The following is a 17,402-nucleotide window of genomic DNA, read 5'->3' on the forward strand; positions in this document are numbered from 1 at the left end:
AAGCAGGAGTCGTACATTCCCGAGCCCCCTGGAAGGTGCCCCTTCTGGAGACCGCACTGCTCTTCCAGGGAAGGGTGGGGTGCGGTACGTTTCATAGTCTGCCAACGTTCCTCTCTTAATTGAACTCCTGGCGTCTCAGGAGAACAACAGGGGCTCCACCTTCATTTCTGTTTCCTTGCAAACCTAATCCTGCCCCTTCTGCAGGGGCCCCGCTCCAGGCTGTGGGATCAGAGCTGACATTCCCTCTCCTGCCTGCCAGGGCAGAGCCTTTGTGAGGCCAGCCTGGGGCTCCCGGATAGTGAGGAGGAGAGTAATGGGGTTTGCCCAGGTCACTGTTTTCCATGGGCACAGGGCATCTGAGCATGCTCAAGCCCCAAGTCCCTGGTCCAAGCCAAATCCAGGGAAGCGGCGATTGGATCTTGGATGCCTTGCCAGATCCTCTTCTTCTGACCATGCCCTAAAGGCTAATGGCCCCCAAATTCCATCTGTTAGATGTGTCCACTTGGACACTCTCAGACCCTAGACTAATCATTTCCCAAATAGGGCTCACCGTCCTTCCCTACAAATCTCTCCAGTTTCCCTTTATTCTCCATTATTGCCATTCACTTCCCTAAGCCAGAAACCTGGAATCCTCCTAGATGCCCCTATTCCTCATCCCTTGGCATTTGGTGCCACTGCTAAGCCCTGTGATGTCTTCTTGGTGTCTCTCAAGCTTGACCTGCCCTTTGTCTCCTTGTTATGCCTTGCCTCATGCCTTCCCCTCTCCCTGGCTTACTGTAACAGCCTCTCACAGGTCTCTCTCTGCCCATCAAAGCTTCTACCCCCCAACCCCTACCCCACTCCAGAAAGAGCTGACTCAAATACAAACCTGAGCAGGTGACACCCAAATTAACACCTTTCACTGGCTCCCCACTTCCTACAAGATAAAAACGAATGTCCTTGGCATGGTATCCAAGACGTGACACGTCCTAGACCTCGACGGACTCTGGCTTCATACTCTGTTGTGGTTGATTGTATTTTACAAAGATGGCGACGCCAATCTGCTGTCCCACATATACCTCTTACAATGTGACAATGACATTCCTTCATCAAAAGATGGAGTCTCTGTTCCCTTCCCTTCAATATGGTCAGTCTTAGCTGCTTGCTTCTTATGAAGAAAATAAAGCAAAAATGATGCTGTGCAGCCTCTGAGGCTAAGTCATGAACGTCGACAGAAAATCTACCCGGCTCTTTCTCTTTCGGGACCCTTAGAACACGGACATCACATTATAAGGGAGCCCAGGCTTCCTACATATGAAAAGGCCACAGTTGGTGTTCCAGGTTACAACTCCAGCTGGTTTCAGCCTGCAGCCAGCATCATGTTACCGAGTGAGCCTTTGGAGGATTCCAGCCCATTTTTGATATCAAGAGGAACAGACTGAGCTATCCCCACTGAGCCCTAAATAGAGGGCAGATTGAATAAGCAGACTAAAAGCTGTCATCGTTTTAAGCACTAAGTTTGGGGTCGCTTTGTTACACAGCACTAGGTAGCTGCAACACCTGCTGCCACACACCGTGCCCTTCCAACTTCTTCAAGGTCATACTATTCAAGTTCCCCACAGAACACATTCATTGTCTGTGCATTTGCTCACAATCTGTGCAGAATCATCTTTCCCTTATTTGTCTAGATAGTTCTTCCTCACCCTTCAGGGACCCCTTGCTAGCCTGGGGCTAGTTCAAGGTTGCTTCTAAAAATCCCAGCAGCCTGCTGCTGACTTCTGCACAGAGGCATCTTGATGGCTTGGTGCATGGCTGACATTAAGGACAGCATTCAGCAGAGGAGTGAGGGCCTAGGGGAGACACAATAAGGGTTGGACTGAAGGCCAGCACAGTGGGGCCTTAGTGGGGAGCCCATCAGGGGCTCTTGCAGAGGCTGAGTTGACAAGGCTGTCCGTGATTCAGGTGGAAGGAAAGGGGCAGCATTCTAGCCTGAGGGCCTGGAAGGGGGCAACGCCATGTGTGGAGACGGGGAGGAAGAGAGGCGGGGGGCCCAGGAAGAGGAGAATCCATGGATAGGGAGACAGTGAATTCAGTTTCAGAACACCTGAATTTCTGAGCATAAAGCTCAAAAAGACCAGTCTCCTTCTAACCAAATTAGCATTAATTAGTAGGAGTGACTAATCCCTACCAAATTCCCCAGGCGTCTCATGAGGGGAAGGTAAGGACAGTAGAAGAAAATAATCTGTCTCCGATCTTTTCCAGAAAGACATGCTGTTGCTCTTTCCCGTAAATACAGAAATTCCCCGTTTTCTCCCTCCAAACACTAGGTGGAAGACTGCGCCTCCAGTCAGCTGGCACCGTTCCACGCCCCACACCCCTTCACCTCTCCGCCAGCTTTTGGCCACTGCAGCCTGCCAGGCCTGGTGCCCTACGGGTGCCCTGGCGGAAGTGCTGGCACGTATCTGGGCCCTCAGGTTCTAATGGATTCAGCAGACGGAGGAGAATGGGATGTGTGACTACAAGGAAGGGGAGAGCAAGGAGAAAATGCCAGGAAAAGAGAAAGAAGTGAGTGGATAGTTCCCACAGAGCTTTCTGACCAGAGCCACTCAGGGTCATCACCGCCACCTGGTCCCTCCTACTGCCTACTGAGCACAGGCGGGCCAGACCCTGGGACCACGACCCAGGCTGCTCGAACGTACCGAGGACTTGACCCAGGGCCAGCATGAGATGAAGCGACAAACCCCCGGCACAATGCAGAACCAGAAACCACCCCTGGAGAACATGGGTTTAAGAGTCTATGTAGATGGACTGGTGGGAGAAGGAGAAGGTTTGCTGGTTGGGTTGTGTCCCACCCTCCACCATCATTTAGATCAGTGGTCAGCAAACTGCGGCTCGCGAGCCACATGCGGCTCTTTGGCCCCTGGAGTGCGGCTCTTCCACATAATACCACGGCCTGGGCGAGTCTATTTTGAAGAAGTGGCGTTAGAAGAAGTGTAAGTTTAAAAAATTTGGCTCTCAAAAGAAATTTCAATCGTTGTACTGTTGATCAATGTACTGTTCATATTTGGCTCTGTTGACTAATGAGTTTGCCAACCACTGATTTAGATCATATAGTCTTATAGGTTTTGATGGTTGGAGTTTGGGAGTCAAACCTCGGTTCATGTGCTGACTTTGGGGCTAGATATTTATCCTGACAGTGGTTTTCCCCTCACAAAGGGGAGCTATAATACCTGTTCACACTGCTGTTGTAAGGCTTGCATGAGAGCAGGTCTCTAAAGCACCTGGCACCCTGGCCAGCCCACACGCTGAGGGGATATGTATTAAGCTGTGACTTCTCCCACTGGCTCCTCTGGCCCAAGTAAGGGAACCTCTGTGATGCTTTCAAGTTTCCTGCGGCATGAGAACTTGAGGACAGAAGTTCCCACAGTGTGCACACAGAGTGTCACTTGCTTGAGATGCTTCAAGTTCAAAGGATTCCCAGGAGAAAAATGTTTGAAAACTTTGCATATTATAATCTTCTTTCATGAATATTTATAATTCACATTAGCATTTTAAAGGTTCTGAGAAAACCTTCAGTAAAAACCTGATTAACTTTCTTTTACCCAAATTTCTCCATACTTTAACCATGCAACCCCCTCAAAACATACACATTTTCAAATTATATATAACAGATACTAGTATTCTGCAAAATATACTTTAGAGAAAGATGTTCCTTTCAGAAAGCAGCTTATGGTAGAATCTGAGTCTTGTGATTTCTTCACAAAAGGAAAAGAAAATAAAGATATGTTACATGGGCTGTATGATCGTCTTTAAAATAACACGCTACGATTTCCTCAGTCTCCTTTTTTTTAAAGCACTATTGCTTACTAATACATTTGTTTATATCATATGTTAGATTTCTCACTATTTGACATCTCCCTTCACCAGGATGTAGACTTCATGGAGGAAAGATAATGTGTTTTTTAGGGTGCCATATCCCCATTGCCTGGTCCATACTTGGGGCTGAACCCTTGCTCCAGAATATTCAACCAGCAGAGTAGCTGTCTGCTCCAATGATCTGTCCTCACTCCTTTATGAATTCCCCGGTCAGCGTTGCCTCCCATCAGTCTACACTCCACAAAACTTACAAAGCACAAAAGAGCTTTTGCTAGCTTAGCTGCCCCACTTATTTACTTGGATTAGCTCTAACTAATTTTTGGATATTTCTAAACCCAAACTAAAAAGTTAAAAATTTGTGTTTATGTACGAAGAAACTATCTGGGGTGGTAGAAATATTTTATATTTTGATCATAGTGGTATTTACACAGGTGAACACATTTGTCAAAGCTTCTCAATCATTTAAAATCTGTGCACTTTATTATATGTAAACGATATCTCAATAAAGTCGACCTAAGGAAAGATTAATTTTAAAAAGATTTGCAACCATGAAAGTATTCAAAATAATGTTCTTAGGCCTAGAGGGAATTCCACAGATCTAACAAAAAAAAAATATTATGATCATTGCAATGTCATTGGAATACATTTGTTTGTTCAAAGAACCACTTTGAAAGAGTCAAAACCCATGTAAATATCTAAGTTTGTGTGTGTGCCAATGTAAATATCTATGTGTTAAAGCTATAGGTCTTTAGGCCCATGTTGCAGAAGGGAACTCGTAGAGAATGCTAATGCCGGGGGAAGAGCATTCTTGCATGGCATGGTGGGCGGGCAGCTCTAAGACCGCAAATGCTGGGGCTCACAGCTCCCCTCTTTCTCCAGTCCTAGGGAGCATGAAGAGGAAGTTGGAGAGGAAGGAAGCAGGGAAAATTGGAGTGGTCGTAAAGATCCTTCCTCTAATAAAGAGGAATCTTTTTTCCACCTGTGCCAAAGATCTAAGAAAGGCTGAAGGGATGTTGAGATGCCAAGTGAAGGCTCAGCGTGGGCCCCCAAGCCCCTGCCAAGCTTCAGAGATGTAAGTATTACCCTAAAGGGGAAACCATAGGACCAGGAGGGAAACCCTCGCAGCTCAGGAGGAACGAGAAGGGTCAACGTGCAGCCTAGACTTGGTTTCCTTTGCTCACACATTCATGAGCCTCTTTCCAAACTAAACATTGGTGCTATGACCTGAGGCATCTAATGATGGTGCTAGGACACGTGGCAGAAGCTCTGAAATGTGATCCCTGTAGGGTGTTACCTGTTTAACTACTGGTTCTGCTGCCAACCAACTCTGATTTTGTCCACATGCAACACTCTAGAACATTCTGATGCCTTATGTCCCCTAGAATGTGGAGAGAAAACCACTCATAAGCCGGAGATGGGGCTGGACTGTGACACAGGCTGTGACCTCTTAGTTGGGAACAACTGCTTCTATCCATAAGTGACGTCTGCCAGCAATCTAAATGAAACTATTCTTCAGAAAGAAGGAAGGAAGAGCCCAGCCAGCATGGCTCAGTGGTTGAGCACTGACCTATGAACCAGGATTCTGGTCAGGGCATATGCCCGGGTTGCTGGCTTGGTCCCCAGTGGGGGGGCATGTAGGAGGCAGCCAATCAATGATTCTCTCTCATCATTAATGTTTTTTTCTCTCTCTCTTCCTCTCCCTTCCTCTCTGAAATCAATAAAAATATATATTTTTAAAAAGGGAGGAAGAGAGGTAGTAAGGGAAGGAGGGAGAAAGGGCGGGGGGGGGGGGGGGAAAGAGGGAGAGAGAGAGAGAGAGAGAGAAGAAAGAGAAAAAGAGAGCACAAGGAAACCTCCTAGTCCCCCTCCCCAGCAATGCTAGGAGAGTTCAGCGTGTAGTGTGTGCCAAGGGCCACCGATGTTGTCTGAGTGAGCGAGGAGACTCGGAGGTGCCTCTTGCTCTAGTTTCTCCACCCTCTGGGAGTCAAAATCTGGCCCCAGAGTCCATTCTGCTCCTTCTCTCCCTAGGCTGGAGCCGACCGTACCCCAGACAGGCAGGAACATCTCCAAGGCTCGCATATCTCTTGGGAAACCCCAGAACAGCGTAGCCACGCTGACAACTCAATTTGAGCAACGCTTGGCCTTCAGAAGCCCCTTTTCACAGTCAGCCCCTGTGCGATCATAAATCCACTTACATTTCTTTGCACTGCTTCATTCTTTCCCCTGTCAGCGTATTACATGCACATGCGTGAAAAATCAAGTAACATGCAAGGGCTTAGATTGACCAGACTCAGCCCTATCCTCAGCTCAGGCCAACCAACCAGTCTGCAGTTCAGGGACCACCACCTCTGGTTTGAGTTTTTCTGTGGATTACAGGCACTCATCTCAAAACTTTATGCTTGTTCTGCAATTTCTTGATTTATCCGTGTAGACGGAAACCATTACAGAAGAGGATTTAGGTCACTTGTTCTTGCATCTCCCACCCCTCTCCCTCCTCCTCCTGACTTTTTAATGGTTCTAGCAGCATTTGCATCATGATGGGGTCACTTCGCTTGGCAAGTGAAGCAAGCTGGGAGCCGGGAGGGGCGGGGCTTCCCTCCTGTGCACACACCCTCACTAGCTGACTTTCTATCCACTCACAATCTCGCTCCCTTTCTTTTTTTCTTTTAATTGGTTTTCACCATTGTTTTTTACTCAACACTTCCGTTATAATGAGGGTGTTGGAGATGAGGGAACTCAAACATGTGCCAGTCTGTCTTCTTAAAGTATTAACCCAATCTATTTCCTGCTGCTAAGTCTAGCAAACAAATTAATAATTCTGTCCCCACGTTTCCAGTGGAGGAAAGTAGCATACACTTGTCAGTGGACTAAGTAGTCAAACCCAAAAGTGTATCCAAGTCCTTCTCCACAACCCTCCTTCCCGCCCCGCCCCGCCCCACTACACCCAAGCATCCTGATAAACACTTATTTGACTGGAGTCTTCCAAAGTGGTTGGTGTGTCTCCAGGGAAAGGCACATGGCCAGAATGGTGCTGGCTCTCGCCCATCTCCACTTATATTTCTATTGTTCAGTTTCTCTACCCTCATAGCCCATTCTCAGACCATGCGGGCAGTTCCCCAAATGGGTAAGACCTGGGAGGTGAGGTTTGGGGCTCAAGAGGCCCTAAGGCAATGGAGACAAAGAAGGGAACTCAGAAAGGGTGACTTCTGGCAGCTTCCCATCGACCTCAGAGATGCAGGCATCTGCAAGGGAGGAGGGCTCCTCTGAGGCCCACTGAGAGGCCCCTCAGAGCTGGCGGGAAGCGGGAGGTCATTCCTCCCTGTCCTTCCGAAAGAAGAAGAAGGAAACAAAGCAAAGACGACGCTGTGTTCTGGAAGGAAGGCCGTCTTTAACCAGTCGGCCTGCTTATTACCCTTCTGTACCTTAGGCAGGGTGTGACTTTGGATCGCAATCATGGCCTGGTGGCCCCAGAGGAGAATGCCTCTTTTAAGAAGTGATTCAGGAAATCGAATATGTTCCCACACAGGAAGAATGCCTGAACCAGATAAAGCTCAGAGATTCCAAACAGCCAGCCCCGGGTCAAAGCCGGTGGTATTCACAGCAGCGTTATTAGTATCATTACAAACTAGAAGAAGCCTTTAATAAGACAGGGTCCTGGAAGGCCTTGGGAGGATAAAAATCTGAGCAATCTAAAAAAAGAAAACAAAACACAGATTTCCATCGCAGCTTCATTGTTCCTTAAGAGGGAAGTTGAAGAGTTGGAACTGGGAGGGGACGCCAGTTGAGCTAGACCCGGCAGCTCCCACTGTCCCGTGCAACTTTGCTCTCCAGCATCGCCACTGCCAGCCTCCCCTGCTTACAGAGTGGCCTGCCTGCCTGTCAGGGTTCTCCTACTATGACCCCAAAGGCCACTGTCGGAGGCCTGCGACAGCCACGTCAGGGAGGACTGGAGCCCTCCTCAACTCCAGGCCTTGCACTAAACTGCATCCCACACGTTGTGACTCCAACACCCAATCTGTTTCTGAAATTCCTGCCCCAAAGCGTTACTGTTACCTCACACTGAGCTCCCCTCTCAATTCCGGTTCTTGCACTAGTGGGTGCTTCAACGTCCAAACCAACCCTCGAATCCACCCCACGCTCTCCACCTCCACTGCGGCCCTCCAGTCCGGGTCACCGCCAGGTCCCATCTGGCCACCATCCCAAGTTCCTACCTTCTCCCTAATTCCGCAATCTTGGCACCCAGCGTGTACCTGGCTAGTCCTCCTTCCAACCTATTCTTTAACCAGCAGCCAGAGTAAACTTTTAAGAAACATTAAGTATAACGTTCACACAAAAAGTCACAAGTCATACAGACAGAGTTTGATAAAATTTTACAAGCTGGGAACACCTGAGGGACCAGTACTCAGATCAAGAAATAGGCCCAGGCTGTTTTGGCTCAGTGGATAGAGCGTCGGTCTGTGGACTAAAGGGTCCAGGGTTTGACTCCAGTCAAGGGCATATACTTCGGTTGTGGGCTGGATTCCTAGTCCTGGTCAGGGCATGTGTGGGAAGCAACCAATCGATGTGTCTCTCTCACATCGCTGTTTCTCTCTCTCTCTCTGTCTCTCCCCCTCCCTTCCACTCTCTCCAAAAAATCAATGGAAAAATATCCTGGGGTGAAGATTAATAAAAAGAAAAGAAAAGAAATAGCACATCCCCAGCTTCCCAGAAGCCTCTTAGTGCCCTTCTCAGTCACCACCCACTTGCAGGATAACAACTCTCATGAATCCTAGCCACACAGGTTAGTTTGCCTGTTTCGTACTTCATGGAAATACAGTGGTATAGTATGTCAGTGTGATCCACTGGAAATGGAAACCAGAGCCTGTCATGACCCTGTAAAACACCCTCAGTGGACCCCACCACCTCAGATGAAGGTCAAGCAGAGGATCCCACCTCCAGGGCCCTCCTGCCCCAGCCTAATCCACTTGGCTCTCCCTGAGCTCCCCACCACAGCGGCCTCGCCTCAGCTCTGAGCTGCCTACGCTCATCGTGGTAAGCAGCTGGAACTAGTAGCTGAGTGGAACGTCCATGGCCCGGTGAGATGATGTGTGGCCCCAGAGCCTTTGCGGGTGGGGCCATCTCTCTACCTGGGGCTCTTCACTCCCACCCCCTCCCTTGGTTACCTCCTACTCACCTATCTTTCTGGTGGCAAAGAAAGTCCCTCCTGTTGCACATTCTCTATTGTTCCTTCAGGGCACTGAGCCTAGACTGCAATGACAACAACCTCGATTCTGCAATCTTGGCACCCAGCCTGTACCTGTCTAGTCAGCCAGCGGAGTGGAGGAGGGACCTGACCACAGAAGCACAGCTGCTACTCTATGAGGAAGAGGTGATCTGCTGGGCAAATATTGATGATGAATACCGGTAAGTCAGTGGGAACGAATGAACTTCAGTGAATGACACCACCAGTGACCTCTGCAGCCATAAATAAGCAGATGTAAATTTGTCAAAATGGATTATAAAGTCCTTGTAGAAATGGGTCCTTGTTTCCCTTCTACCGTATGCATTTATTGCCCCCAAAGTTTTGGAGGCTAGCAAATTACTTAGCAAACCCTTGTAAATTCTTTCACTTCCATCAGAATTACACCCGGGGCCTGCGCCACATCAGAGCTCCCAAATATCTCCATTTGGAGAAGAGAAACCCTGGATCCACCTCGGTTCCTGGCCCTGCCTGGTTCTTTAGCAGGGAAGGGACTGGAGACTCACTCTGAGCAATGAGGAGGGAGGATGTCTGGGTGTTCGCCTGGGGCCCCCGGCGAGACTGAGGGAGCAAAGAGGTGTCCTGGCAGAACAAGGAAGGAGGCCTCGCCCAGGGAAATCCCTGCCCAGCAGCCTGTTCCCATCCACTACCAGCTTGGCCTCAGCAGCAGAAGACCATCCCATGGTCCCCCTCAGAGGCTGCTGAGTTTCTGCCAAGCCACACACAGCACACCCATCCCCACCAGAGCCACAGTGGAGGGCTGAGAACAAAGCTTCAAGAACCTACAATACAGTCAAAGGCAGGAGCCCACTCCCTTGCTGACACGCTCCCACAGGCACCTGGGGGCCTCTCTCTCTAACATCATCACATCCGTGATTCCGGGGCAGACGTGGTTATACAGGGATCCACTCCCGAAGGCCTTGCTTAGTTCCAAACACACACAACTCAAGACTTCTCCTTCACTGGATGCTGTGTCTCCCTGTGACGGCTGAAGTGAAACCCCCTCCGGCAGAGGTGCAGATACAATTTACAACTCCCTTGGCCGGCCAACTTGGACAGATGTTACTGGTGATACCCAGGGAGCCATGCCTGGGCTTCAGGCTAACCAGCAGGTGCCTCTAGGAAAAGAGCCCCACTTCTGAAAGCTATTCAGCCCCTGCCTAGGAAGAAAGGACCACAGGGAGTCCAAGGACCAATCCTCAAATTAAAATAGTGACTCAGCAGCTGCATTTGGGGTCTGGAAATAGATCCCCATTGGGCTCCATGCGACGTTGGCTCTCCTTGAACAAGGCCGCAGCTGTGGGAAGGTGTCTTGTCGCTTTACCTCTGTTCTTTCTGTTCCTGCTCCCCGAGGCCAGCGGCCTCCTGCCTTCTTAGACTCCGAGCAGCTGCCAGTCACCGGCTTGGAGGCTGTGCCTGAAATGGAGCCGCAGGGTTACCCCAGGAGAACTCCACCAGCTAAATCTGCAGAGAATCAAGACCAACGGGCCTTTGACAGGGCTCTCTGGGAGGTCTGACGCTGACTTGAAAGATGAAGGATCTGGAGGCTGTGTGATTTCTCACAACATACATGGTTTGGTCCGTGTGGAGTATTCTATCTAGCCTTTGGATGGGTAGAGGCCTGCCCACAGACCCTGCCCTATCCTTACCCCGGGGTGGGCAGCCTAACCAGTGAAGGCTGCATCAGGTGGTCAGGCCATATGCTTGGTCTTCTGTGGTCATCCCTGGCCAGCCTCTAGTCCAGCCCCACTTTCTCCATCATTTCAACTTATTTCTGGACGTTTCCAGACAAAGGGCTGTGCCTTCTGTAGCCTCACGTCTCTGACTTTCCTATGTGTCTCCCAAGGTGGTCCCTCTCCCCTCCCCTCTGTCAGCCTTCCTCCCCCTCCACTCCTCAGATGGGCAAGGAGGAGGGCGAGGGAGGAACATTTGTAGGAGCTGGATGGGGAAAGGTCAAAAATCTGAGTGGGATGCAGCCTTTAGGCAGAGAGAAGAGAGTGGGCTTCAGTGGGAAATGCCCACAGAAAATGCCCAAAGCCTTTCTTTCTTTCTAATACTCACCTGAGGACATGCTGGGAGGGAGGGAGGAAAGGAGGGAGGGAGGGAGGGAGGGAGGGAGGGAGGGAGGGAGGGAGGGAGGGAGGGAGGGAGGAAGAGAGGAAGGGAGGGAGGAAGGGAGGAAGGGAGGGAGAGACGGATCAGCTGCCTTCCACACACTCCCTGACCAGGGATCAAACCCATAACCCAGGTATGTTCCCTGAATGGGAAGACAAACGGCAACCCTTCCTGCCCAAAGCCTGTCTTAGAAACAGTTCCTCAATCAAGTCCCAGGCTGGCGTGACAAAGGAAAGGAAACTGCAAGGTCAAGGCAGGAGGTCAAGTAGAACATGCTAGCCTCTTTCCCATCAGAAATCCATGTTTAGATAAGAGCAACTAGGACATCCTTCCCTGGTACCCACACCCTCTGGCACTCCCTACAGCCGAGCCACAGTGATTTCCATCGTTGCTGGGAGAGGTCACTCAGGATGTCAAAGCCCTCTCTGCACCATGAAATGTCCAGTCGACACCAGAAATGAGAGAACGGGTGGGAGCAAGGGGGGAAGCAAGCCCATTTCTCAAATCCTCTGTTTACCTACAGCATTTAACTTTAAGCTGTAAATATCAGCAGTAAGAACATCCTCCTCAACCTCTGAGCACATCTGCCATCACCAAAGTACCTGGGGAAAAAGCGACTGACATGGAACTCGGCCTGGCACAGCAAGCCTGCACGCCCGGAGAATCCCAGGAGACCCCTGGATCCGACATGTGGCCCTCGGAGCTCCTCCTGGCCAAGAAGGCACTGCCCTCTGCATCCTCCGCATCCTCCTTTCTCCTGGCTCAGAGGCAGGTTCCAAGGCCTGAGGTTCACAGCCTTTGGCTTGGCCCACAGCCACCCACAGCAGGAAGCTCTGGGAGGCCTTCGCTGGCCAATCTAGGATGCTCCCCAAAGTTCTTCCATCAATTACAGCTCCACATGAGTGACTTCCATTCCCTGGGAACCATTCCAGTTTAATATGATTAGTTCCCAACTTTAATGAATGTGGATGTTACAGCCACCTCAGTGACCTCTGCATGTGAGTCAGTACCCTGATATATGCCTCGCCTCACAGCAGAGGTGCATCAGAATTACCTGGAGGGCTTGTTGAAACAGCCTGCTGGTCCCCACCTCCAGTTTTGGATTGGGATAGGGCCCATGAATCTGCATTTCTCTCTCTCTCTCTCTCTCTCTCTCTCTCCTCACCCAAGGATATTCTTCCATTGATTTTTAGAGAGAGTGGAAGAGAGAGGGAAAGACAGAAATATCAAAGTGGGAAAAACACATTGATTGGTTGCCTCCTGTATGTGCCCTGCCCAGGGCCCAGGCTGGGGAGGAGCCTGCAACTGAGGTATGTGCCCTTGACCGGAATCGAACCTGGACTCTTCGGACCGCAGGCCAACACTTTATCCACTGAGCCAAACCAGCTAGGGCAAGAATCTGCATTTCTAACAAACACTTGCCATGCTGATGCTGCTGGCAGGGGACCACACTTTGGGAACCCTTCCTTCCAGACATCTCTTTCCCGGAGACAAGGCCCAACCTTTAGCCCAAACGAATGGGGTAAAACTGAGACCATCTCTGTCCTCCCTTGACCATCTGCCCATTCTGAACACAGGGACTCCCCACTCAGTAAGGGTCTGACTGCTGAGAGCCCCCCCACAACTAGCCCTGGCTGTGCACCTCCATCCACCTCCCAACTCCTTTGAATACTCTGCCTCACCTAGAGCTCTTGAAGGCAAGTGCAAGGGAATGTGTTTTCATCATTCACACCTGGTTGGTTTTGGCTGGGGTTTCTACCTGCAGGGTTTGAGACTCCTGAATGAAATCATCAATAAGATGATTTAGATGGGGAAAGATTAGCTAAACAAATACATATTGCCTACCAGCTGCAGCCCTACGAGACAGCGGCAGACATGAGGGAGCGGCAGATGTGAGTGAGTGGCAGACATGAACGAGCCGCAGACATGAGCTCACTCACCTTTCCACCACCACTGACAATTCATGTCTGCAGCCCAGGGGCCTGTGGCCTCAGCAGCGGATCACAGAACAAAAACTGGAAAGTAACCTAAGGAAGGGGCACCTAGACACTGGTGATCGGCTGGCAGCCTGAGCCGTGTGGAGGAGGGAAGCAGACCCTGACCACAGGACTTTCAAACTCTGGGAAGGAGTAGATGGGATGCCCTGTTCCAGGCTCCTCGCAGAAGATCCCCTCTAAGCACACCTTCCCCCCATCAGTGACTTCAGCAAAGCCCCTTTGGTCCCTGCACCGCTCCTTTCGGGGTGCGCACCTCTCTTAGAGCTCTCCACGGGCTGCTGCCACGTTTTGTCCCATACCTATCCTGAAGGTCACTGCCCTTTGACCCTGACAGTGCAGATTCTTGCCCTAGCTGGTTTAGCTCGGCGGATAGAGTGTCTCAATTTGGTTAGACTACAGTTACCAGTTATTCAGCCAAAGACTCATTTAGGGTTGCTGTGGAAGGGGTGTGTGGATATAATTTAAAAAGTATATGCATTATACACACACACATACATATGTATATATATGTGTGTGTATGTATATGTGTGTGTGTGTGTGTGTGTGTATATATATATATATATATATATATATATATTAAAAGCCTAATATGCAAATCGACTGAACGGCAGAACGACTGGTCGCACCAGGGGGCAGACGCTCAATGCAGGAGCTGCCCCCAGCCCGCAGGCCCCAGGCCAGCCAAGGCGGGTGCCAGCGGGGAACTCTCTGATCGTCCTGCCTGTTGCCCCAAAAAAGGAGGTGACCGGCAGTGGCAGAGGTGGGGTGGGGCTGGTGAGCGGGCGGCACCAGGCCGGCCAAGGCGGATGCCAGTGGGGGCCCCCCAATTGCCCTGCCAGTCGCCCGACAGATCGGCCCTGATCGCCAGCCAGGCCTAGGGACCCTACCCGTATATAATAAATTGACTTTAAATAAGGAAGATTATCCTAGAAAAACCTGCATGGGCCAGATTCAATCAATCAGAAGGCCTTAAAAACAGGACAGAGTGAGAGAGGAGAGAGATTGTGGACAGCAGCTTCAGCCCATGCCTGTGATCATCCTTTCCTGGCTGCCTGCCCTATGAAATCTGGTTTTGCTTATACAGCCCCCACAATTAAGTAAGCAAATTCCTTTTAATAAATCTCTTCATATCTATACATATACATACGGTGTGTGTGTGTCTGTGTGTGTATTTTCTATTGGCTCTGGTTTGACTGAACCCTGAAGTTGACAAAACAATGGCCTCCCCAATGGCCATGTCTGAATACTCAGAACCTGTGACTACATTGCTTTACGTGGCCAAAACGACTTTGCAGATATGGCTAAATTAAGGTTCTAGAATAAGAAGTTTATTCTGGATTATCTGGGTGAGCCCAATGTAATCACAATGGTCCTTCCTTACAAGAGGGAGGCAGGAGTGTCATTCAGAAAAAAAAGGTGAGAGGGAGAAAGATGTCAAGATGCTAAGCTGCTGACTTTGAGGATGAAGGAAGGAGCCATGAACTGAGGAATGTCGGTGGCCTCTAGAAGTTAGGAAAGGCAAGGACACAGATTCTCCACTAAAGCTTCCAGAAAGAGCACAGACCTACCAACACCTCGATTTTAGGTCTTCTGTCTTCCAGAACTGTAAAATTGTTAAGATCGTGTTGTTTTAAGCCACTAAATTGATGGTGATTTGTTACAGCAGCAATACAAAACTAATACAAACCCTGGTTCATACCAACACTTCCCTTCTTCCCCACGACCAATGCTCTCATTCAGGCTGCCTTTTTTCCCCTCAACAGGACCACACCTCCTCCTTTCTGGTGTCTCCTTGAGTCTGTTCTTTCCCTCTCCATAGGAAGTCTCCATTGTCCTGTCTGCTCAGTCCTGAGAATAGTGCTCCCTCTTGTTTTAAAGTAGGGCTCCTAGTCAACCACAAGGTTGCAGGAGAAGTCCCCAGTCAGAGTACCCTGCCCTGCCTCCGGGAGAGGCCCATGACCCAGGGGAACCAATCAGAGTCCTGCTCCATGATTTTTTCCTGGAGATAAGGGCAGGGATTTCCCTCACATATTTTTCTAATGTGTTTCTTATCTTTTTCTTGTTGATCATCAGGAGATCCTTATGTGTTCTAGACATTAGTCCCTGGCCAGTTTTAGACATTGCCAACATCTCACAATTTGTCATTCTTTTTGCCTTAAACATTCTTCTCTGTTATTAAGGTAGATGATTCTTTCTTTAGTTGGCATTCTCCTGATATATCTTCTTTTGTCCTTTGCTTTTCAACTTTTTCTTTTAAAGAAAGTGTAACTAAATCCCCCCTCTTCTCTCTCTCTCTCTCTCTCTCATTGCCCAGTCTGGATTCTCTAGCTTTGAAATGGTGACAGCAGTCCATGTTTATGGGTTGTAATTTCTGATAAATACAGATTTATATCTACTTCATTTCACGGTGCTCTTATTTATCATGACATTTTTTGTTTGTTTGTTTTTGCCTTTTATTCATTCTTTTCCAGCTTTCTGTTGGTTTAATTAGGTCTCTACTTTTCACCCTCTTCTGCTTTGGAAGAGAGGCCGCCAATGCCTTTTTTCTTAATGATTACCCATACCTCTGCACATGCCCAACTGCCTTAGCAAAGACTAAAGGTGATGAATTCTTCCACCCTCCACCCAAACAAGCCAAGGACTTCAGATTTTAACTCCAACTTTCCATTTATTGGTGTGTATTATTCACCTTCCATGTTTTTTTCTGACCCTCCAACAGCCATTATTCTTTTTGTCTAGCTACAATCAATAATCACTACCACTTTTTGTATCCTATCCTTCCCTTCTGTGTCTGATTTCATGCATTATGAATTTCATCCTTTAGTAGTTTATTTTAGTGAGGACTCATGATTACTAAATTATCTGCCTTGGATTTAAAATCTCTATTTTGTCCTCTTGAATTATTATTTGTAAAATCTGAATTTGGTTGTATTTTTCTATTAGCATTTTGAAAATTATCCCATTATTTTTTAGTATCTATTATTTATATTGAGAAGTCTCTTGTTGGTCTAATTATTAATTTTTATAAGTAATCTGTAATTTCACTTTAGTAGCTCTTGAAAGTTCCCTGTCTACTGTTCGGCAGATTCAGTGTGATATGTGTGGGTGTTTTTTGTTTTGTTTTATTTTTTGTAAATTCCTGTCAGAACTTACTGTGCTATCTTTATAACGAAGTACCATATGTTTTATGAATTCTGGAAATTTTCTATAACTTTTTCAACATTACCTATCACATATTCATTCTACTCTCACTCATTTCAGACTCACCTTGAACTTGGTCCTTATTGTCCCCAAATCTTTTAACCTGTCCTTCACAGTTTTCATTTCTTTATTCCTCTGTGCTACATTCGGGGTGACTTCTTCAACCCCATCTTCCACTTACTAATCATCATTGAGTGTAGATGTGATTAAGTTAGGGATTTCAAGTTGGGAAATTCTCTTATCTGTTATTTAGTCATTTGTTGCATCTAATCAGCTATTTAACCATTCACTGAGTTTTTATTTTCTATGTCAATATTTTTCATTTCTAGAATTCCCACGTGTTTCCCAAACCTGCCAATTCCCTTTTCATAGTGTTTGTTCTTTCCTGGTGTTTTCTATTTCTTCTGGCACCTCTTTAAACATTTTAATGTATTTTTATAGTCTCTTTCAGAACGTTCCATTATCTCAAAATCTTGTGGTGCTAATTTTCCTCATTGATACTGCCGGTTGCTTATGGTGAATCATTTCCTTGTATAGATTTTTTTTAAAAAAAAAGATTTGTGAGAGAGAGAGAGAGAGAGAGAGAGAGAGAGAGAGAGAGAGAGAGGGAGAGGAAGGGAGAGAGAGACAAAGAGAAAGAAACATTGATTTGCTGTTCCACTTATTTATACATTCACTGGTTGACTCTTTTTTTTTTTTTTAATATATTTTATTGAGTTTTCACAGAGAGAAAGGGAGAGGGATAGAGAGCTAGAAACATCGATGAGAGAGATACATCGACCAGCTGCCTCCTGCACACCCCCCACCGGGGATGTGCCCGCAACCAATGTACATGCCCTTGACCGGAATCGAACCTGGGACCTTTCAGTCCACAGACCGACGCTCTATCCACTGAGCCAAACCGGTTTCGGCACTGGTTGTCTCTTATATGTGCCCTGACTGGGGATCAAACCCACAACCTTGGCATATCAGGACGACGCTCCAACCAACTGAGC

The 17,402-nt window shown here is 48.2% G+C and overlaps 1 protein-coding gene across 1 annotated transcript in view; it reads right to left on the reverse strand.

Annotated features, from left to right (window-relative positions):
- Nucleotides 1-17,402, reverse strand: part of SLCO2A1 (solute carrier organic anion transporter family member 2A1) — a 69,908-nt gene that overhangs the window by 38,607 nt on the left and 13,899 nt on the right. The window lies entirely within an intron of this gene.

Source organism: Eptesicus fuscus, chromosome 18 (genome assembly GCF_027574615.1).
Source record: "Eptesicus fuscus isolate TK198812 chromosome 18, DD_ASM_mEF_20220401, whole genome shotgun sequence".
Taxonomy (NCBI): Eukaryota; Metazoa; Chordata; class Mammalia; order Chiroptera; family Vespertilionidae; genus Eptesicus; species Eptesicus fuscus.